At 43.8% G+C, this 25,363-nt stretch overlaps 1 pseudogene; it reads right to left on the bottom strand.

The window, feature by feature from the left end:
* The window catches only part of LOC121570206, a 167,232-nt pseudogene that overhangs the window by 97,870 nt on the left and 43,999 nt on the right, over nucleotides 1-25,363 (bottom strand).

The following is a 25,363-nucleotide window of genomic DNA, read 5'->3' as shown; positions in this document are numbered from 1 at the left end:
TAGCATGAGGAATTATGAGCAGTTCCATTTACCAGCAGACATTTTAACTCTACAAAATTAAAATTTTAAAAATGGTATTTACAGCACTTAACCAGGGCTGTGAAAAAGTTATCTGGGGTTTAATTTCAGCAGAAGTGCTAGCTCAGCTGTGCTATCGTTTACAGTTTCCTCCAGCTGCTCTAAAAGTTCATCTAAAAGAAGAGAAAAAAGCAGTGTCCCTGGTGAATTATGAATCTCACCTCCCGTCATGCACCAGTGGCCAGGTTATTCTTGGACTCCCTCCCCCTCATAAAATAGGATGTACATTCCATGCATTTAAATATGAGCCACAGTAAAATGGCAGTGATCTGTCAGTCTTGAGTGACAAAAAGCCATTGATTTCTTCCAGAATGGCCGTCTTGTGATGGTGGTCTATTCATTGGGCACTTGTGGATCACCTTTCCCGGATTGATTGATGGTAGATAGAAGTGTTTTCATCCAACACTTTGATATTTCATCCCCAGGACTTGAGATATAACACTTTGCTCTTGCTGTTCATTTATGATCAAGCATATACTTTTTTTGATGGCAAAGTTGAAGAACATTTGGATAGAAATGTCAAATGCCCTTGAAAAGGTCTAGATAGGGAGCAGGAGATAGTGACTACTTATCACCTGGTTTATACATGGAAAGAAAATGGAAAGAAAAGTGAGAAGGCTCTTCAATATTTGCCAGGCCAATGTTAACATGCTACTGATGGTATCACCAGAGCTGTGGGACCCATCCAATCATCTGACACACCTCCCTACCTGGTGAGAAGAGTTGCCCAGGGTACAGACGCTGAGATATGCCAGCGCATAGTCACAGAAAGCATATGATAAATTCACAGAACTCAGAAAGTTAGTGATTATTTTTCCAGAGAGACTGAGCTTTAAACGGCAAAATGAGATTTTGGCCCCTGGCGACGCCAGCCCCAGGGTCAGTCTCAAGAGAATATTAATTTTCTATTTTTATTTTAATTTCCTGTCTGTCACGTTTCTTCAGCCCAGCACAGTCTTTTCCCTGAATGGACCCTACCCTCACAGAGCTCTTCCAAAGGCTACTCGCTCGGCCGGCCAACTAGGCTATATGATTACTGAACATGACATCTCCGAAGTGGGGGAACGTCTCCGAAACAAGCTTATGGGTGTTGAAAAAAATATATTTACTTGACTTTGGATGTTTTGCAGTTTTGGCAAATGTTTCAGAGCTACAACGATGGAAAACCACAGCTGTGAGAAACCGCACCCAGCCCTGTTCTCTGCAGTGCTTAGTATCCATGCATCCACCAGAGCCTGGGGCTGCAGAGTGGACTGGTGGGAGAGGGAGGTTATGGGTTCAGACGGTGGGTGGGATGCTGCATCCTCCTAGTCTGTATAAGGTATCGGCTGGCAGCCACTCCAGTAATTCACTTCCAAGACGTAAAGCTGAGAAAGATGGCATCGTATCCTGTATGTTTAAGACATTCTCCTTAGAACAGAGGCTCAGTGCCGAACTGCAGAGGCTGGGGCCCCGACACCCCATCCCAGGGATATAGAGATATCACAATTCAATCAGGGCCTGAGTTAGCGGTGCTTTTCCCCAGATAATAGGCAATGGGGGACTCCTAATGAATGCAAATGCATTCTGTTGCTGTGGCAAACGGAGAGGGAATACTTCAGGAAAGAGGGGGAAACGAAACCGAGGACAAGCACAAACAATAACCAAGCTAATTATCCCTTAATATAGTGTTGACTAATATCGGTCTCACTTACACTGGACAGTTAGATGCATGTAAACAGACAGAGGGAAAGGGAGAGAGAAATATAGATCGATAGGCAAAGGTATACATATACATTTGAGAATGTAATTCATTATGAGGTATACATATACAGTGCATTCGGAAAGTATTCAGACCCCTTCACTTTTTCCACTTTGTTACATTACAGCCTTATTCTAAAATGGAAAACATTGTTTTTTCCCCTCATCAATCTAAAAATACCCCATAATGACAAAGCAAATGCAGGTTATTTGAAATGTATGCAAATTTATTAAAAATAAAAAAGTATACATTTACACCCTTTACTCAGTACTTTGTTGAAGCACCTTTGGCAGCGATTATAGCCTGGAAGCTTCATGGTTATGACGCTACAAGCTTGGCACACCTGTATTTGGGGAGTTTCTCCCATTCTTCTCTGCAGATCCTCTAACTCTGTCAGGTTGGATGGGGAGCGTCACTGCACAGCTATTTTCAAGTCTCTCCAGAGATGCTCGATTGGGTTCAAGTCCGGGCTCTGGCTGGGCCACTCAAAGACATTCAGAGACTTGTCCCGAAGCCACTCCTGCGTTGTATTGGCTGTGAGCTTAGGGTCGTTGTCCTGTTGGAAGGTGAACGTTCACCACAGTCTGAGGTCCTGAGCGCTCTGGAGCAGGTTTTCATCAAGGATCTCTCTGTACTTTGCTCCGTTCATCTTTCCCTCGATCCTGACTAGTCTCCCGAGTCCCTGCCGCTGAAAAACATCCCCACAGCAAGATGCTGCCACCACCATGCTTCACTGTAGGGATGGTGCCAGGTTTCCTCCAGACGTGACGCTTGGCATTCAGGCCAAAGAGTTCAATCTTGGTTTCATCAGACAAGAGAATCTTGTTTCTCATGGTCTGAGAGTCTTTAGGTGCCTTTTGGCAAACTCCAAGTGGGCTGTCATGTGCCTTTTACTGAGGAGTGGCTTCAGTCTGGCCACTCTACCATAAAGGCCTGATTTGGTGGAGTGCTGCAGAGATGATTGTCCTTCTGGAAGGTTCTCCCATCTCCACAGAGGAACTCTGGAGCTCTGTCAGTGACCATCAGGTTCTTGGTCACCTCCCTGACCAAGGCCCTTCTCCTCCGATTGCTCAGTTTGGCCAGGCGGCCAGCTCTAGGAAGAGTCTTGATGGTTCCAAACTTCTTCCATTTAAGAATGATGGAGGCCACTGTGTTCTTAGGGACCTTCAATGCTGCAGACATTTTTTGGTACCCTTCCACAGATCTGTGCCTCGACACAATCCTGTCTCGGAGCTCTACGGACAATTCCTTCGACCTCATGGCTTGGTTTTTGCTCTGCCATGCACTGTCAACTGTGGGACCTTATATAGACAGGTGTGTGCATTCACTAACTGTAAGTCGCTCTGGATAAGAGCGTCTGCTAAATGACTAAAATGTAAATGTAATGTGTGTGCCTTTCCCAATAATGTCCAATCAATTTAATTTACCACAGGTGGACTTCAATCAAGTTGTAGAAACATCTCAAAGATGATCAATGGAAACAGGATGCACCTGAGCTCAATTTCGAGCCTCATAGCGAAGGGTCTGAATATCTATGTAAATAAGGTATCTTTTATTTATTTTTTTACATTTGCAAACATTTCTAAAAACCTGTTTTCACTTTATCACTATGGGGTATTGTGTGTATATTGATGAGAATTTTTTATTTATTTAATCCATTTTAGATTAAGGCTGTAACGTAACAAAAGGTGGAAAAAGTCAAGGGGTCTGAATACTTTCCGAATGCAATGTTTGATATAGACACACACACACACACACACACTACCAGTCAAAAGTTTGGACACACCTACTCATTCAAGGGTTTTTCTTAATTTTTTACTATTTTCTACATTGTAGAATAATAGTGAATACATCAGAACTATGAAATAACATATATGGAATCATGTAGTAACCAAAAAGTGTTAAACAAATCAAAATATATTTTACATTTGAGATTCTTCAAAGTAGTCAGCCTTTGTCTTGATGACAGCTTTGCACACTCTTGGCATTCTCTCAACCAGCTTCATGAGGTAGTCACCTGGAATGCATTTAAATTAACAGGTGTGCCTTGTTAAAAGTTAATTTGTGTAATTTCTTTCCTTCTTAATGCGTTTGAGCCAATCAGTTGTGTTGTGACTGTTTCTTTATTCCAAACAGAAAAACACTCAGACACACACCTCTGTGATTTGCCTTGTCAGTGGACAAAAAAGGGGAAATATTAACTTGCTTTGACAACAAAAGCAGCCAAAGCACGGCACTTGTGTTCCTCTCCTTTACAACTCCTGCAGTGAAACACAGACGAGAGCAGAGAGCCAAAGCAGTACACACCTCTCAGACACTGATCTGGGGGAGAGGACAAGGCTGGGGGAGCAAAAGGGGAAGCTTAGAGTAGACGTAAGGGCATAGGTCGTGAACAAGAAGCTAGTGCAATGCATTAAAGGTTTAGATGTTGAGTGAAGCAGTAGGATTGTTTGGCATTGGTCTGTAATAACACAAACAGCATACAAAGAATGCTGGAGATGTCAGGGAGTGTGTAGAGCACTGAGCAGGAGCGGAGAAGCTGGCGCCCGCTGTGGGGGAGGGCTGAGTGGAGCGGAAATGATACTTCCCTCCTGGTGAGATGAGGGGACATGACCCCCGCATTAGGGAGGGAGGGAAAAATAAAAGGAGGGTGACAGAGATGAGGCTGCTTCTTCTCTCATCAGCTGCCAACATATCTTAGATTCCGATAATTCTGCGACTCCCACAACCCCCCCCTTACTCGTAACCAAATACACAAGGGACTTAATATGAAACGGTTGCTGTGGTTAGTGATGGATCGCTCAAAGCAAAATGTCCCCTTTAGAAGAGAGGGGGAGCAAAGTTTCTTAATAGAGGACATGCGAGACATTTTACAGAGGAAGTGCTAAAACTAAACATGGTGAGACAGGACTTACAGAGGTGAAGGCCAGGAGCTCTTCTTCAGTCAGCTTATGGATGGGGTTGTTCTTCTGGAAATCAGTGCTGTAAGACAGAGACACGACACACTGTAATCAACATGGAGCTTGTCTCTGCTCTCCTCCGATTGATTGCAGTGTTTTATCAAGATGTTGAGACTGGATTTTTTCCCCTCCGTATTGATTTATTAACGGTCAAGTGCCAACCTTCTATCGCTGATGACCCATCAGTGCATTGGCCATTAGACAGAATAGCCTGTTATGATAGAAAGGGCTTTCCTGAGACCATTCATCTACAACACTGCACCATCTGAGGGGCGATTGATTTCAGAATAAATTGTTTCTCTTGTCATTTTTGGTTGTGTCGTGATGAAAACAGTGTGAAATGTTGCTCTCTCTCTCTGTGTGTGTTTGTGTGAGAGAGTGTAGGAGGTGACCTGTGGGAAAGCCACAGAGTTCGCAGGGTTCTCTTGGAACCCTTCAGAGGTCCTAAATGAATATGGTCACATTATAGAGGAATTTTAAATACAATAAATCATGTACCACACCAAACCAGCAAAACATATTTACATATTTCATTCCTTTTCAACGGCTGTTATGGTTTCCTCTGCCACATCACACGATCTAACCAAAAACAAGCAATTTCACGTATTTAGTATTTATGGTTGATTGTGAACTTTTGATTACACATAACATTACAGAATTTCCTAATTTAATGGAGCTGAGCCAAGTTATATGAGAACAGTTTGTTGTTTATTAAAAAAGGTCAACTTACTCCCCAGTTAAGAAGGACAGAGACCCTTAATGCTAATTATTATTAGAACCTTCTAGAACAGTCACTGAATAATTGCAAATAGGGAATATCTGGCCAGGAGCTCTACAAACGAGAATTTGCTGACAGAATTCCAGTCTGTAATTGTTTTCTGGCATCAGGCTTGTAGTCCACAGGTCCATAATGGGTAGACCGTAGGAGGAGGATGGAAACAGTGGGCTTAGGACAGGCTGGTCCAGTCCTTCAGGTTCATCTCATATGTAAGGAAACCAATACCAGCCAGTGCCATTGACATCAAATATAACAATAATTTACTGTATGTCACGCCTTTATCCAAAATGACATACAGTCATGCATGCATACATTTTCATGTGGGTGGCCCTAGCGGGAACCCACGATCCTGGCGTTGCAGGTGCCATGCTCTACCAACTGAGCCATAGACTGCACTGTGTTGCAAGATAGTTAATTTTTTATTTAGCTGGCGGGGGTGTTGCTGGTTTTAGGGGTGTTACTAGGAGTTTCCAGGTCGCCAGGAATGGCAGGAGCCCAAGTCCAGGGAAGGGATATTCCAGACTGGGACACATTCCCAAAGCTCAGTGGAGCGGCGTGAACTCACTGATACACTATGCCTGGGGATGCGAAGGGGAGCACAGGGCTGGAGGTGGACTCCCAATACTCTACGCAGTGTGTGGGATCAAGTATGTGAGCGTGTGAAGAATGCACACATTTATACTATTGAATCTGTGCCATTTGACTTGGTGCAATAGAAATGATCTGTTTCTTTTGCAACCTCTCAAGTCAGAGGTATGGCATCAAAACCAGCCATCTCTAAAACGTTAGAAGTATTGGGTGGGGGTCCAATACAGAAAATTTTATCTCAATATCAAATAATATCGGGGTAAAGATTAAGTACCTTACTGTGATGATTGTTTTCAATTAAAATGGTCCAAAATAAACTTATTTCTCAAGCAATAATTTTGCTAGGACTTGTCTGGGAGTGGTCTGAGTGCGGAGGGGGAAACTCAGAACGAGCTGTTATTGGCAGAGAGGTTTGGAACTCTTTCTTATTGGTCTATTAACTATACTGAACAAAAATATAAAACGCAACATGCAACAATTTCAACGAATTTACTGAGTTACAGTTCATATAAGGAAATCAGTCATTTGAAATAAATTCATTAGGACCTAGTCTATGGATTTCACATCACTGGGCAGGGGCGCAGCCATGGGTGGGCATAGGCCCACCCACTGGGGAGCCAGGCCCAGCCAATCAGAATGGGTTTTTCCCCAGAAAGGGAAATGGTTGGACGTCCTGCCAAATTCTCTAAAACAACGTTGAAGGAAGCTTATGGTAGAGAAATGAACATTAAATTATTTGGCAACAGCTCTGGTGGACATTCCTGCAGTCAGCATGCCAATTGCATGCTCCCTCAAAACCTGAGACATCTGTGGCATTGTGTTGTGTGACAAAACTGCACGTTTTAGAGTGGCCTGTCATTGTCCCCAGCACAAGATGCACCTGTGTAATGATCATGCTGTTTAATCAGCTTCTTGATATGCCACACCTGTCAGGTAGTTGGATTATCTTGTAAAGGAGAAATGCTCACTAACAGTGATGTAAACAAATTTGTGAACAAATTTTAGATAAATACCTTTTGTGCATATGGAACATTTCTGGGATCTTTTATTTCAGCTCATAAAACATGGGACCAACACATTACATGTTTAGTTTATATTTATGTTCAGAATAATTTATCCCATGGTGATGTCACCATGGAAAGGCCAAAGCTCCATCCAACCAAAACATGCTGAGATTTCAAGCTGTCTTTTCAAACAGCTCTTACACTAAAAGGGCATTATCATAATTTTCACAATTTCACAGTATTATTCCAACTTCATAGTGTGTAAATATATTTAAAAAACATTTTTGACTGCAATGGACATTTAAGCATATACACCGAGTGCACAAAACATTAGGAACATGACAGATTGACCAGGTTAAAGCTATGATCCCTTATTGATGTCACTTCAAAATCGGTGAAGAAGAAGGGGAAGAGACAGGTTAAAGAAGTATTTTTAAGCCTTGAGACAATTGAGACATGGATTGTGTATGTGTGCCATTCAGAGGGTGATTGCATTTAGAATTGTTGTGCAACGACTGGGCTTATAAAAGCATACTTTTTATTTTTGAGGGGCCAAAAGCAGGCAATTACCGGCTACTGTAAACCCTGCTCGGCACCATAGGGTCAATGAGCTCCAATGTGCAATGAGTCTCCTCTAGGGCCTAGCGCTTTGCAGGGAGGGAGATGAGGGGACAAACTGCAGCAGGTTACGTAAGTAAACATGAGTTCCATTTGGAATACTTGTTTAGATGTCTCACTATGGGATATGGCCAACTGCCGTAACGCAGACATGCTCTCCGAAGCCAGGGTACTTCCAACAGCATCACCCCTCAGAGGCTCCCACACTGAGGACAGTATGCGCCAATGAAGGTGCAGTGACGTCCAGTCGGTAAAACCTCAAAAGTATGAGGGGTGGCTCAACATGCCGCCTCACAAACCTCTTGTAAAGAGATGCCTTTGAACAGTGCCCAAGAGGTAGGCAAACCTCTGGTGGAATGAGCCCTCAGGCCTGCCGGGGGCTGTAAACCCTTGCTATTATTAAAGTTAATATACAGTGGGGAAAAAAGTATTTTGTCAGCCACCAATTGTGCAAGTTCTCCCACTTAAAAAGATGAGAGAGGCCTGTAATTTTCATCATAGGTACACGTCAACTATGACAGACAAATTGAGAATAAAAAAATCAAGAAAATCACATTGTAGGATTTTTAATGAATTTATTTGCAAATTATGGTGGAAAATAAGTATTTGGTCACCTACAAACAAGCAAGATTTCTGGCTCTCACAGACCTGTAACTTCTTCTTTAAGAGGCTCCTCTGTCCTCCACTCGTTACCTGTATTAATGGCACCTGTTTGAACTTGTTATCAGTATAAAAGACACCTGTCCACAACCTCAAACAGTCCCACTCCAAACTCCACTATGGCCAAGACCAAAGAGCTGTCAAAGGACACCAGAAACAAAATTGTAGACCTGCACCAGGCTGGGAAGACTGAATCTGCAATAGGTAAGCAGCTTGGTTTGAAGAAATCAACTGTGGGAGCAATTATTAGGAAATGGAAGACATACAAGACCACTGATAATCTCCCTCGATCTGGGGCTCCACGCAAGATCTCACCCCGTGGGGTCAAAATGATCACAAGAACGGTGAGCAAAAATCCCAGAACCACACGGGGGACCTAGTGAATGACCTGCAGAGAGCTGGGACCAAAGTAACAAAGCCTACCATCAGTAACACACTACGCCGCCAGGGACTCAAATCCTGCAGTGCCAGACGTGTCCCCCTGCTTAAGCCAGTACATGTCCAGGCCCGTCTGAAGTTTGCTAGAGTGCATTTGGATGATCCAGAAGAGGATTGGGAGAATGTCATATGGTCAGATGAAACCAAAATATAACTTTTTGGTAAAAACTCAACTCGTCATGTTTGGAGGACAAAGAATGCTGAGTTGCATCCAAAGAACACCATACCTACTGTCAAGCATGGGGGTGGAAACATCATGCTTTGGGGCTGTTTTTCTGCAAAGGGACCAGGACGACTGATCCGTGTAAAGGAAAGAATGAATGGGGCCATGTATCGTGAGATTTTGAGTGAAAACCTCCTTCCATCAGCAAGGGCATTGAAGATGAAACGTGGCTGGGTCTTTCAGCATGACAATGATCCCAAACACACCGCCCGGGCAACGAAGGAGTGGCTTCATAAGAAGCATTTCAAGGTCCTGGAGTGGCCTAGCCAGTCTCCAGATCTCAACCCCATAGAAAATCTTTGGAGGGAGTAGAAAGTCTGTGTTGCCCAGCGACAGCCCCAAAACATCACTGCTCTAGAGGAGATCTGCATGGAGGAATGGGCCAAAATACCAGCAACAGTGTGTGAAAACCTTGTGAAGACTTACAGAAAACGTTTGACCTGTGTCATTGCCAACAAAGGGTATATAACAAAGTATTGAGAAACTTTTGTTATTGACCAAATACTTATTTTCCACCATAATTTGCAAATAAATTCATAAAAAATCCTACAATGTGATTTTCTGAATTTTTTTTCTCATTTTGTCTGTCATAGTTGACGTGTACCTATGATGAAAATTACAGGCCTCTCATCTTTTTAAGTGGGAGAACTTGCACAATTGGTGGCTGACTAAATACTATTTTTCCCCACTGTAATAACCTCCACTATCCAATGGATATAACCATTTACGAGAGACAGTTGGTCACGCTTGTGCCATGCTCTCATTCTATGCAAGTAGATGTGCAACATGTCAACGGTGGAGATGCCCTTCTTCCGTAGAGTTGAAGAGCGGCGGTTGGAGGCGAGACAATTGCAATTGCCGCTGACCTTATGCATTAAGGCGGGGTTGAATAACAGCATTACCTTGGAAAATCCTGGGGAAAACTGTAGGCACGAATGATGGACTGAGGGCGTGCAACTCACTCACTTGCTCGCTTTGCAGATGTAAGGGCAATCAGCAAAGCAGTCTTGGAGAGATTTCAACTCCACGCTTTCCAGCATCTCAAAAGATTCCTGAGAAATCGCCTCAAGCACAATACAGGTCCGAAGATGGGGCTAAAGGCTTGGAGACTGGGTGTAAATGACGCTCACCCTTCATGAAACGACACAACAGAAGATGTTTCCCAACTGTGTTATTGTCCAAGCCTATACACTGAGTATACAAACATTAAAGAACACCTCCTCTTTCCATGACATAGACTGACCAGGTGAAAGCTATGATCCCCTATTAATGTCACTTGTTGGGAATGCCAGAGAAGAAGATCGAGGGGCTCCTCTCGTGACGGAGAGCAGAAAGACAGTCCTGGGTCACCACTATCTGTTGATTGCGGTGTCGTTGTTGACACAAGCGCAAGGCAGCCACCCAATGCTGAAAACCTCTAATTCTCAGCAGTCCCAGTGGTATTACTAAGATGGTAGATGCCATCAACCCCAGCACTCAGACACACTCTGAGCATGACCGGCACTGTCAGAATGACGGCCGTCCCATAGTGTAGCCCGATAAGAGAGAGAATGCAGCTTGACGCCTAGGTATTCTCTGTGCGTACCAAACAGCTCTTTTTCTGATTTATCTTGAACCCTAACTTGGTGAGGTGGGTACAAGGAAAGCTGTCTCATACCACTTGCTAAGCAGGTAATCATCTATGTGGGCTGAGACGCTTAGCCCCTTGGTTCTCAGGGGTGCTAGAGCTGCCTCTACACACTTGTTGAAGAAACAGGGAGCTCCTGTGTGCTGGCAGGACCACTTAGGTGAAAATAAGCATCCTGCAGGTCGACTGAAGTGAACCAGTCGCCTCGACGAACAGAGCGGCACAGCACGTTGAGCGTAAGCATACGGAACGTGTACTTTCTCAGAAAGCTGTTGAGGGTCAATAGGTCCAGAATGGGGCGTATGCGCCCCCCCCTTTGGGAACCAGGAACTACCGGGAGTAGAAGTATTGATGGCTCTGATCCCCCATTGCTTAATAGAGAGGAGATTTCCTGCTCTAGTAAGCAAGCTTCTGAATCGCCCCTCGCAGTTGAAACCACCCTGGATTGCGCCCCTAGAGGCTCGGAGGTTGCAATCCGCAACGACGCAGATCTCGTCCCATTGGTCTTGGTTGGCTGTGCCTTTGACTAAGAGAGTGCTCATCTCGAGCAAATCGGCCTGGTACGCCAGCAGTAGGGATGTTACGTTCAACGCCCATACAGAACGTGCCGCAGCAATGTAGACCTTTTGGAATATGGAGGCGGTAAACGCTCCGCTTTCCTAGGGAGAGCAGTGCCGGTCATTGACGAGGCACTGGGTTTGAGGTGACTAGCCAGTGAAGGCTCGACCACCAGAGGCTTGCCGAATCCCAATTCCTCCATGCCCTGGATGTCAATGCCAACAAAGTGCAAATCTCGATAGCTAGCCATGTGGTGATAGCTAAACAGAGACTGACAAGTAGAAAATAAATTACACTCAGAGCAAAACCTTTCGGTCGGTACTCAACACAAATCGACAAGAACTGAAGTCCTAAGTTCGGTAGTGTTAACGGATCATTACGAAGCCAGAAATCTAGTCGTGCTGAGGAGAGCTTTAGTGAACGCAGTCACTTCCGCAAGGAAGAGAGGCGAGAATGACCAGCAGTTTGGCGGACGAGTGGCTCCCTTTATAGAGGGGCTCACCTAATTCGCCACTCAACCTGTCTGTCTCCAACAGACACCATTCGATTGGTTACGTCGAGCCTATGGGCATGCCCTGTCGTATCCCGTAGTGAGACATCAAAACAAGTATTTGAAATAGAACCTGGGCTACCTAACCTTTCTCCTTGACTAACCTTACATACATTGCCTTCAGAAAGTATTCACACCCCTTGACTTTTTCCACATTTTGTTGTGTTACAGCCTGAATTTAAAATGGATTAAATTAAACTTTTTTTGTGACTGGCCTACACAATACCCCATAATGTCAAAGTGGAATTATGTTTTTAGAAATGTTTACAAATTAATAAAAAATGAAAAGCTGAAATGTCTTGAGTCAATAAGTATTCAACCCCTTTGTTACGGCAAGTTCAGGAGCAAAAATTTGCTTAACAAGTCACATATTAAGATGTATGGACTCACTGTGTGCAATAATAGTGTTTAACATGATTTTTGAATAACCACCTCATCTCTGTACCCCACACACACAATAATCTGTAAGGTCCCACTGTTGAGCAGGGAATTTCAAACACAGATTCAACCACAAAGACCAGGAGGTTTTCCAATGCCTCGCAAAATAAAAAAGCAGACAAGGAATATCCCTTTGAGCATGGTGAAGTTATTAATTACACTTTGGATGGTGTATCAATACACCCAGTTACTACAAAGAAACATGCGTCCTTCCTAACTCAGTTGCCGGACAGGAAGTAAACCGCTCAGTGATTTCACCATGATGCCAATGGTGACTTTAAAACAGTTACAGAGTTTATTGGCCGTGATAGGAGAAAACTGAGGACGGATCAACAACATTGTAGTTACTCCACAATACTAATCTAATTGACAGAGTGAAAAGAAGGGATGCTGTACAGACAAAATCATCCTGTTTGCAACAAGGCACTAAAGTAATGCTATAAAAAATGTGGCAAAGCGATTCACTTTTTGTTCTGAATACTGAAAAGTGTTATGTTTGGGGCATATCTAATATAACACATTACGGAGTACCACTCTCCATATTTTCAAGTATTGTGGTGACAGCATCATGTTATGGGTATGCTTGTAATTGTTAAGGACTGGGGAGTTTTTCAGGATAAAAAAGAAACGGGGTGTAGCTAAGCACAGGCAAAATTCTAGAGGAAAACTTGGTTTAGTCTGCTTTCCACCAGACACTGGGAGATTAATTCACCTTTCAGCAGGACAATAACCTAAAACAAAAGGCCAAATCTACACTGGGGTTGCTTACCAAGAAACAGGTGAATGTTCCTGAGTGGCCGAGTTTGACTTAAATCTACTTAAATCTATGGCAAGACCTGAAAATGGTTGTCTAGCAATGATCAACAACAAATTTGACAGAGGGTTAAGAATTTTGAAAAGTATTATGGGCTAATGCTGCACAATCCAGGTGTGGAAAGCTCTTGGAGACTTACCCAGAAAGACTCACAGTTATAATTGCTGCCAAAGGTGCTTCTACAAAGTAATGACTCGGGTGTGAATACTTACGTAAAGTCCACTGCTCAAAAAAATTAAGGGAACACTTAAACAACACAATGTAACTCCAAGTCAATCACACTTCTGTGAAATCAAACTGTCCACTTAGGAAGCAACACTGATCGACAATAAATTTCACATGCTGTTGTGCAAATGGAATAGACAACAGGTGGAAATTATAGGCAATTAGCAAGACACCCCCAATAAAGAAGTGGTTCTGCAGGTGGTGACCACAGACCACTTCTCAGTTCCTATGCTTCCTGGCTGATGTTTTGGTCACTTTTGAATGCTGGCGGTGCTTTCACTCTAGTGGTAGCATGAGACGGAGTCTACAACCCACACAAGTGGCTCAGGTAGTGCAGCTCATCCAGGATGGCACATCAATGCGAGCTGTGGCAAGAAGGTTTGCTGTGTCTGTCAGCGTAGTGTCCAGAGCATGGAGGCGCTACCAGGAGACAGGCCAGTACATCAGGAGACGTGGAGGAGGCCGTAGGAGGGCAACAACCCAGCAGCAGGACTGCTACCTCCGCCTTTGTGCAAGGAAGATCAGGAGGAGCACTGCCAGAGCCCTGCAAAATGACCTCCAGCAGGCCACAAATGTGCATGTGTCTGCTCAAACGGTCAGAAACAGACTCCATGAGGGTGGTATGAGGGCCCGACCTCCACAGGTGGGGGTTGTGCTTACAGCCCAACACTGTGCAGGACGTTTGGCATTTGCCAGAGAACACCAAGATTGGCAAATTCGCCACTGGCGCCCTGTGCTCTTCACAGATGAAAGCAGGTTCACACTGAGCACATGTGACAGAGTCTGGAGACGCCGTGGAGAACGTTCTGCTGCCTGCAACATCCTCCAGCATGACCGGTTTGGCGGTGGGACAGTCATGGTGTGGGGTGGCATTTCTTTGGGGGGCCGCACAGCCCTCCATGTGCTCGCCAGAGGTAGCCTGACTGCCATTAGGTACCGAGATGAGATCCTCAGACCCCTTGTGAGACCATATGCTGGTGCGGTTGGCCCTGGGTTCCTCCTAATGCAAGACAATGCTAGACCTCATGTGGCTGGAGTGTGTCAGCAGTTCCTGCAAGAGGAAGGCATTGATGCTATGGACTGGCCCGCCCGTTCCCCAGACCTGAATCCAATTGAGCACATCTGGGACATCATGTCTCACTCCATCCACCAACACCACGTTGCACCACAGACTGTCCAGGAGTTGGCGGATGCTTTAGTCCAGGTCTGGGAGGAGATCCCTCAGGAGACCATCCGCCACCTCATCAGGAGCATGCCCAGGCGTTGTAGGGAGGTCATACAGGCACATGGAGGCCACACACACTACTGAGCCTCATTTTGACTTGTTTTAAGGACATTACATCAAAGTTGGATCAGCCTGTAGTGTGGTTTTCCACTTTAATTTTGAGGGTGACTCCAAATCCAGACCTCCATGGGTTGATAAATTTGATTTCCATTCACTTTATATATGTATATATATGTATATATTTCTGTATTTTATTTTCAATCAACTTGCAAACATTTCTAAAAATGTTTTCACTTTGTCATTATGCGGTATTGTGTGTAGATGGGTGTTATTATATATATTTTTTATCCTTTGAATACAGGCTGTAACACAAAATGTGGAATAAGTCAAGGGTATGAATACAGCGCATTCGGAAAGTATTCAGACCCATTGACTTTTTCCACTTTGTTACGTTACAGTCATATTCTAAAATGGATTACATTGTTTTTTATCTCATCAATCTACACACAATGCCCCACAATGACAAAGCAAAAACTGGTTTTACACATTTTTGCAAATGTATAAAAATAAATTAAAAAACAGAAATATCACATTAATAAATAAATAAATTGGTCATTTAGCAGACACTCTTATCCAGAGCGACTTACAGGAGCAATTGATCAAGGGCACATCGACAGATTTTTCACCTAGTCGGCTCGGGGATTAGAACCAGCGACCTTTCAGTTACTGGCACAACGCTCTTAACCACTAAGCTCCCTGCTGCCCCATTAACATAAGTATTCAGACCCTTTACTCAGTACTTTGTTGAAGCACCTTTAGCAGCGATTACAGCCTTGAGTCTTGGGTATGACGCTACAAACTTGGCACACCTGTATTTGGGGAGTTTCTCCCATTCTTCTCTGCAAATCCTCTCAAGCTCTGTCAGGTTGGATGGGGAGCGTCACTGCACAGCTATTTTCAGGTCTCTCCAGAGATGTTCGATCAGGTTCAAGTCCGGGCTCTGGCTGGGCCAATCAAGGACATTCAGAAACTTGTCCCAAAGCCACTCCTGCGTTGTCTTGGCTGTGTCCTTAGGGACATTGTCCTGTTGGAAGGTGAACATTCGCGCCAGTCTGAGGTCCTGAGCGCTCCAGAGCAGGTTTCCATCGAGGATCACTCTGTACTTTGCTCCGTTCATCTTTCCCTCAATCCTGACTAGTCTCCGAGTCCCCATAGCATGATGCTGCCACCACCATGCTTCACTGTAGGGATGGTGCCAGGTTTCCTCCAGACGTGACGCTTGGCATTCAGGCCAAAGAGTTCAATCTTGGTTTCATCAGACCAGAGAATCTTGTTTCTCATGGTCTGAGTCCTTTAGGTGCCTTTTGGCAAATTCCAAGCGGGCAGTCATGTGCCTTTTACTAAGGAGTGGCTTCTGTCTGGCCACACTACCATAAAGGCCTGATTGGTGGAGTGCTGCAGAGATGGTTGTCCTTCTGGAAGGTTCTCCCATCTCCACAGAGGAACTCTGGAGCTCTATCACAGTGACCATCGGGTTCTTGTTCACCTCCCTGACCAAGGCCTTTCTCCCCCGATTGCTCAGTTTGGCCGGGCGGCCAGCTCTAGGAAGAGTCTTGGTGGTTCCAAACTTCTTCCATTTAAGAATGATGGAGGCCACTGTGTTCTTGGGGACCGTCAATGCTGTAGAAATGTTTTGGTACCCTTCCTCAGATCTGTGCCTCGACACAATCCTGTCTCGGAGCTCTACGGACAATTCCTTCGACCTCACGGCTTGGTTTTTGCTCTGACATGCACTGTCAACTGTGGGACCTTATATAGACAGGTGTGTGCCTTTCCAAATCATGTCCAATCAATTTTATTTACCACAGATGGACTCCAATCAAGTTGTAGAAACATCAAGGATGATCAACAGAAACAGGATGCCCCTGAGCTCAATTTAGAGTCTAATAGTAAAGGTCTGAATACTTACGTAAATAAGTTATTTCAGTTTTTTATTATTATTATTATTATTATACATTTGCAGAAATTTCTAAACACCTGTTTTCGTTTTGTCATTATGGATTATTGTGTGTAGCTTGATGTAGAAAAACAAATATTTAATCAATTTTAGAATAAGGCTGTAACTTAACAAAATGTGGAAAAAGTCAAGGGGTCTGAATAATGTACTGTATATTCCACTATATCAATGGGTCATAGGAGGATGACGGGGTTGCTGATTTATCACTGTTGAAGGATTGTGTAAATTGTATGTAATGAGTAAGAACTGCATTCAACAAAATTATTTTTGCCCCTGTCATCTTGATTGCTATAGGTTAAGTAGGTAATAGGTATGTTCATCAATTTGTTCTCGTCAGTGTCAATAAGGTGAACTGTATTCCACACACAATGGCCTCCTAGCCCTTTATATCTAGTCTCCCAATGGAACAGTCTTGATAGACTATTTTGACCATTGGGGGTATATTCATTGAGCTGGCTGGAGTATGATGCATTTACAGGGTGATGTCATGTGTCCTTGATGAATGACAAACCAGGGCCTAGGGTTTAACTACTTTTAATAACCAGACACTTCAGTTAGCAATACAACGGTGTACAGGCACGCAAGGCATACTATCAACACCCACTGCGTGGGTGGCGCATTGTATTATAGTTAGCATAGCATAGTCTTTGTTATTAACTCATAACACACACTATCGACCACTTGACAATGCAAAATAAAAATAAACATACTACTACTCTAGATCGACTAGAAGAGTAATATTCATAGATACAAATCATAGTTCTATGATTTTTATAACGATTGTGTTACTTATTTCTTTGAGTACTAGTCCAACCCTGTACGTGTAGATCGGTTAGGTGACAGACTTAACTAGTTCATATTGGACGCAATGGCGGTGTTGTCTTACCAGCTTCCCAGGATGACGGCCTGCTCCTCAGCGCTGAGGTCCGGCATCGGGTACTGTCCAGGCTCAGCCAGGTTGATCTGGTTCAACCCAGTGTCATCACGAGGTCATGGTCCTGTGGGGCCAAACACACAACAGACACACTGATCACACTGTTTTAGCTCAGCAACGGGTTACTAGCACTTCCTTTAAATCATTGCTTATAATGACCGCAGGAAGGCAACCCTAGAAATGTCAGGAAGTTATTTTAAGTGGTTCACCACCTTCAGTGACTAAAACTGATGGTAGTCAACGTTTTTTTGCAATGAATATTCTAGGACAAAGGGGAGGGATGCTTGCTTCATCCAGTCAAAAACCACTCCTCTTACACTTCCCTTCTCTGACTCCCTCTTTATCCATTCTTCTTTCTGCATCTCGTCTACTTTCCTCTTATTTTTCCCTCTGATGCACTTGGAATGTGGCTGGCCCATTTAGATTTGGTTCCAGGATAAATGTTTTAGGTGAAAATAATATTCTTGCTTCAAGAGTCTGCTGCCATGCATAACATTTGTACACATACACCCACCCAACCCTATACATTTTTTTCATAGCTCATGATTACTGTGAACTGACATCACAGTAAACAAAGGGGATCTGTGTTTTGGCCAATTTTCTGACTTGTAAACAAGTCTAGTGCACACACACACAAAATATTACTGAAAATGGCCAAAACGCTGCTTTCCACCCAAATTCCTTGGCCAGTATAAACCCAGCATTTGACTGCCAGGAACACCCAGCAGAAATGCCACCATCTTGAAGGGTTTGGAAGTCCAAAGTAACTGATGGTCTATTTTCTGTGGCCCTCTAAAGGTGGTAGCTAACGGCTAAAACACACAAGGTGCCAGATGTCCTGACCTGTGTCACAAGCTGCACATGCGCGTCAGGTGGCCGGGTCAGAAGACATATGCATGGTTACACACACAGACACATACTTAGGAGAGCAAAGGTTAACCCACCCACCACCAAGGAGAGCCTTCTACAGAATGGCTGCCTGGCTCAGTGGTGGTTTTGTTGTGCATTCACCTGCGCCCACCCCAGGTGTCAGTTAGACACTTTAATGATAAAAGCCGAAGTGTTGTTCTATTTGCTTTCCCTATTGTAATTCTACCATTCCCTCGTTCTCTGTGATGTTCTCCTAATCGCGTTACGTCCGTCTACTTTCCCTCACCAGCTGATAAAAGAACCGCAAATCTGGAGTTTAATCTCATATTGTATTTTCACATCAAGTGCATTGCTCTGACAGAAACCCTCCTCAATGGTGCATGACACACAATGTTCTATAGCAGTGGTTCCCAAACTGTGTGTGTGTGGGGGGGGCACATAAATACACATTAGACGTGGAAAAATGTATAACATTGCAAGGAAATTAGCTTTAAAACTGCAGACAAAATGTGTAGAATTGCAGGAAATGAGCTATAGAACCTGCAACATTTTCTCTCCGCCAACAAGAGGGGTTTGAACAGTTTGTGTCATGAACAGTGCTTGTACCCATAGAAATAGACATGGTGCGCGCAGGATGTTCCCCCAATGCTGGAAGGGAGTCCTGACTGAAAAAGTTTGGGAACCCGTGTTCTATAGGACAATAAGAAAATGTATGGACCAATTCAGGAACCTCCTTTTATTGAAGAATTTATCTTAGTTCCCTCTGACACAGTGCTTTGTCTGCATATTCCAACGTAGACTTGGCAATTGATCAGAGAAGGTTGTGTCCACGCTTAGCGCAAGCTATTGCAGTAATATTGGGTGGGTACAGAAATTGTATTTCTTAAATACAGTCCCCAGAGTATTTGTACCATGCAAATCCCTCTCCCACAGTCATTGGTTCTTACATTTCACATACACTATAGAGCGCATTCTGAAAGTATTCAGACCCCTTAACTTTTTCCACATTTTGATATGTTACAGCCTTATTCTAAAATGTTTCTGTTTTTTTAATCACACAAAAATGTCAATCTATACATAATACCCCACAATGACAAAGCGAAAAAAGGTTTTTAGAATGTTTGCAAAAGTATAAAAAATTAAAAACAGAAACACCTTATCTACATAAGTATTCAGACCCTTTGCTATGAGACTCGAAATTGAGCTCACATGCATCCTGTTTCCATTGCTCATCCTTGAGATGTTGCTACAACTTGATTGGAGTCAAACTGTGGTAAATTCAATTGATTGGACATGATTTGGAACACCGGTCTATACAAGGTCCCACAGTTGACAGTGCATGTCAGAGCAGAAACCAAGCCATGAGGTCGAAAGAATTGTCCGTAGAGCTAAAATCGAGCACACAGCCATGCAATCTCCATAGACAAACATTGGCAGTAGAATGGCCTTACTGAAGAACTCAGTGACTTTCAACGTGGCACCGTCATAGGATGCCACCTTTCCAACAAGTCAGTTCGTCAAATTTCTGCCCTGCTAGAGCTGCCCGTCAACTGGAAGTGCTGTTATTGTGAAGTGGAAACGTCTAGGAGCAACAACGGTCATAGGAGCAACAACGGTCAGCTGTGAAGTGGTAGGCCACACAAGCTCAGAGAACAGGACCGCCGAGTGCTGAAGCGCAGAAAAGTCGTCTGTCCTCAGTTGCAACATTCACTACCGAGTTCCAAACTGCCTCTGGAAGCAACGTCTGCACAATAACTGTTCGCCGGGAGCTTCATTAAATGGTTTTCCATGGCAGAGCAGCCGCACACAAGCCTAAGATCACCATGCGCAATGCCAAGCGTCGGCTGGAGTGGTGTAAAGCTCGCCGCCACTGGACTCTAGAGCAGTGGAAACGCATTCTCTGGAGTGATGAATCACGCTTCACCATCTGGCAGTCCAACGGACTAATCTGAGTTTGGCGGATGTCAGGAGAACTCTACCTGCCCAAATGCATAGTGCCAACTGTAAAGGTTGGTGGAGGAGGAATAATGGTCTGGGGCTGTTCTTCATGGTTCGGGCTAGGCCCCTTAGCTCCAGTGAAGGGAAATCTTAACGTTACTGCATACAATAACATTGAAGACCATTCTGCGCTTCCAATTTTTTTGCAACAGTTTGGGGAAGGCCTCTCCTGTTTCACAATGACAATCCGCCCGTGCACAAAGCGAGGTCCATACAGAAATGGTTTGACGAGATCGGTGTGGAAGAACTTGACTGGCCTGCACAGAGCCCTGACCTCAACCCCATCGAAACACCTTTGGGATTAATTGGAACGACGACTGCGAGCCAGGCCTAATTGCCCAACGTCAGTGCCCGACCTCACTAATGCTCGTGGCGGAATGGAAGCAAGTCCCTGCAGCAACGTTCCAATCTAGTGGAAAGCATTGCCAGAAGAGTGGAGGCTGTTATAGCAGCAAAGGGGGGACCAACTCCATATTAATGCCTATGACTTTGGAATGAGATGTTCGACGAGCAGGTGTCCAACTAATTTGGGTCATGTACTGTATCTCCACAGGGTTAGCATTCCTCAGCTCAGATTCCAAATGACGTTTTTCATGACATAAGGGTATTGGATGTGCATGCCACCATTTTCTGCCATTGAGGAGGTCTTATTTCAGAGGAAGACAAAGACAGACAGGGCCCTTTGGCACTGGGGTCTCCCCTTGCTGCCGGTGTTGTGTGGTGCTGTGGAGTGGAGTCTGTAGCGTCTACCAGTTCTCTCCTTCTCTCCATTCCAGCCAGCCAGTGAGCTCTGGCTAATGATGGGCTTGATTGAGCCCATTTACTTCCCCTCAGCCAGTAATGACAGCATTACCCTGAGTAGCAGAGCCTGGGAGCTAGCTGGATCCCCGCCACAGCCAGGAGGACGACGGAGGCCAGCTCTGTTCTTGGAGATGACTGAAGAAATACAGGACACATAAGAAGACTTGCATACAGGAGATGTACAGTATATGGTAGGGGTATTCCAATCTGGGCCTCAAGGTCAGCAACACTTCTGATTTGATTGCAATCCTGTCACTGTTAGACAGGACAGATGGATTTTCCAATCAATGTGAATAGCCCTGATGTATCTATGGGCCCAGTATAATCTTCACTCCTTTCTCCAGAGTTGTGCCTCTTCGAGGCATCCCTGAAATAACCGGAGCCAAGGCCTTATTACCACTACGAGATATGAAGGAGTCTGAGGAGCAGGGTGGTGAAAGAGAATTCTACTTTTCAATTCACATTACATCCTTGCCTTACCTTTCGTTGTGGCTGGTAAGCTGACATTCTTGGTCTGCAGCTCAAATTGACAGTACATATTACAGTAGCTACTAAGCCCAAACTATTCAACAATGACAAATTTTTCTTCTAAATCAAATCAAATTGTAATCGTAAACAACAGGTGTAGACTAAGTGAAATGCTTACTTACAGTTGAAGTCGGAAGTTTACATACACTTAGGTTGGAGTCATTAAAACTCGTTTTTCAACCACTCCACAAATTTCTTGTTAACAAACTATAGATTTGGCAAGTCAGTTAGGACATCTACTTTGTGCATGACAAGTAATTTTTCCAACAATTGTTTACAGACAGATTATTTCCCTTATAATTCAATGTATCACAATTCCAGTGGGTCAGAAGTTTACATACACTAAGTTGACTGTGCCTTTAAACAGCTTGGAAAATTCCAGAAAATGATGTCATGGCTTTAGAAGCTTCTGATAGGCTAATTGACATCATTTGAGTCAATTGGAGGTGTACTTGTGGATGTATTTCAAGGCCTACCTTCAAACTCAGTGCCTCTTTGCCTGACATCATGGGAAAATGAAAATAAATCAGCCAAGACCTCAGAAAAAAATTGTATACCTCCACAAGTCTGGATCATCCTTGGGAGCAATTTCCAAACGCCTGAAGGTACCACGTTAATCTGTACAAACAATAGTACGCAAGTATAAACACCATGGGACCACGCAGCCGTCATACCGCTCAGGAAGGAGACGCGTTCTGTCTCCTAGAGATGAACGCACTTTGTTGCGAAAAGTGCAAATCAATCCCAGAATAACAGCAAAGGACCTTGTGAAGATGCTGGAGGAAACAGGTACAAAAGTATCTATATCCACAGTAAAACGAGTCCTATATCGACATAACCTGAAAGGCCACTCAGCAAGGAAGAAGCCACTGCTCCAAAACCGCCATAAAAAAGCCAGACTACGGTTTGCAACTGCACATGGGTGCAAAGATCTTACTTTTTGGAGAAATGTCCTCGTCTGATAAAACAAAAATAGAACTGTTTGGCCATAATGACCATCAATATGTTTGGAAAAAAAAGGGGGTAGCTTGCAAGCCGAAGAACACCATCCCAACCGTGAAGCACGGGGGTGGCAGCATCATGCTGTGGGGGTGCTTTGCTGCAGGAGGGACTGGTGCACTTCACAAAATGGATGGCATGAGGAAGGAAAATTATGTGGATATATTGAAGCAACATCTCAAGACATCAGTCAGGAAGTTAAAGCTTGGTCGCAAATGGGTCTTCCAAATGGACAATGACCCCAAGCATACTTCCAAAGTTGTGGCAAAATGGCTTAAGGACAACAAAGTCAAGGTATTGGAGTGGCCTTCACAAAGCACTGACCTCAATCCTATAGAAAATGTGTGGGTAGAAGGCCTACAAACCTGACTCAGTTACACCAGCTCTGTCAGGAGGAATGGGCCAAAATTCACCCAACTTATTGTGGGAATCTTGTGGAAGGCTACCCGAAACATTTGACCCAAGTTAAACAATTTAAAGGCAATGCTACCAAATACGAATTGAGTGTATGTACATTTCTGACCCACTGGGAATGTGATGAAAGAAATAAAAGCTGAAATAAAATCACTCTACTATTATCCTGACATTTCACATTCTTAAAATAAAGTGGTGATCCTAACTGACCTAAGACAGGGAATTTTTACTAGGATTAAATGTCAGGAATTGTGAAAAACTGAGTTTAAATGTATTTGGCTAAGGTGTATGTAAACCTCCGACTTCAACTGTACGTGCCCTTCCCAACAACGGACAGAGAAAGAAAAGAGAAATAATAGAAAAGTAATAACACGTAATAATAAAAGTAACTAGGCAATAGTAAACATGTCCCCCACGAATGATGCAGGGACACCCCCTTGGGCCAATTAGTGACAACAAATCAAGCTCAAACGGGAGAAGAGATATGCTTGTTCAAAGTCTGGAATTTCAGTTGATTACTATAGCGCCCCCTTGGACCAATCAGTGTAATTTTGTAATTGCCAGATCTCTATCTCATCATTCACCCAAGTTTCGTAAATATCAGGCCAGTGGTGTCTGAGATATTGCGTGTGACTAACGTACGATCGGACAGCGAGAGGTTCATGTCCACCCTACGATTTCATCGTGGGGCACAATAAATATGTTTTAGCCCTCCTTGAAAATAGGAATAACAAATAAGCTACAGAAAAAAAAGGACAGAGCCCTCCACACAACCTCTCAGTCTTGCGAGAGAGAGAGAGAGCTTGGTAAGTAAGTTCTGTCTCGTATGACTGCTGGGTGTATAACTAACCATTATCAAAAAAGGCAATAGTAAACATGTAGTCCCCCACGAATGATGCACCCCTACCATATAAAATAAAGCAACATGCAATAATTTCAAAGATTTTACTGAGTTACAGTTCATAAGGAAATCAGTAAATTGAAATAAATGTATTAGGCTCTAATCTATGGATTTCACATCTGGGCAGGGATGCAGCCATGGGTGGGCGGCCCAGCCAATCAGAAGCCAGGGGAGCCAGGCCCAGCCAACCAGAATTAGTTTTTTCCCCACAAAAGGGAAATACCCCCTCCTCAGACTTTTGCAAATTATTTTGTAAATGCCTGATCTCTATGGCAAGACTCATCATTCAACCAAGTTGTCAAAATCGGGCCAGTGCTGTCTGAAATAAATAGTGTGACTAACGTACAAACAAACGTGGGGAACAATAATAAGTAACGATAACTTATATAACTATATACACGAGGTACCAGTACCGAGTCGATGTGCAGGGGTATGAGGTAATTGAGGTAGATATGTGCATATAATTACGAATAAAAGTGACTAGGCAACAGGATAGATAAAACAGTAGGAGCAGCGTATATAATGAGGGTCAATGCAGATAGTTAAATAGTTAACCAAGTAGCTACCCGGACTAACTGTTTAGCAGTCTTATGGCTTGGGGGAAGAAGCTGTTCAGGGTCCTGTTGGTTCCGCTTTCCGTGCGGTAGCAGAGAGAACAGTCTATAACTTGGGTGGCTGGAGTCTATGACAATTTTTAGTACCTGGTATAGAGGTCCTGGATGGCAGGGAACTCGGCCCCAGTGATGTATTGGGACGTACAGTGGGGAAAAAAGTATTTAGTCAGCCACCAATTGTGCAAGTTCTCCCACTTAAAAAGATGAGAGGCCTGTAATTTTCATAATAGGTACACGTCAACTATGACAGACAAATTTATTTTTCAAAATCACTTTATTTTTTTATGAATTTATTTGCAAATTATGGTGGAAAATAAGTATTTGGTCACCTACAAACAAGCAAGATTTCTGGCTCTCACAGACCTGTAACTTCTTCTTTAAGAGGCTCCTCTGTCCTCCACTCGTTACCTGTATTAATGGCACCTGTTTGAACTTATTATCAGTATAAAAGACACCTGTCCACAACCTCAAACAGTCACACTCCAAACTCCACTATGGCCAAGACCAAAGAGCTGTCAAAGGACACCAGAAACAAAAATTGTTGACCTGCACCAGGCTGGGAAGACTGAATCTGCAATAGGTAAGCAGCTTGGTTTGAAGAAATCAACTGTGGGAGCAATTATTAGGAAATGGAAGACATACAAGACCACTGATAATCTCCCTCGATCTGGGGCTCCACGCAAGATCTCACCCCGTGGGGTCAAAATGATCACAAGAACGGTGAGCAAAAATCCCAGAACCACACGGGGGGACCTAGTGAAT

This window comes from Coregonus clupeaformis, chromosome 1 (genome assembly GCF_020615455.1).
Source record: "Coregonus clupeaformis isolate EN_2021a chromosome 1, ASM2061545v1, whole genome shotgun sequence".
Classification (NCBI taxonomy): Eukaryota; Metazoa; Chordata; class Actinopteri; order Salmoniformes; family Salmonidae; genus Coregonus; species Coregonus clupeaformis.
Note: the sequence above shows the minus strand (reverse complement) of the source record. Positions and strands in the feature narration are given on the sequence as shown.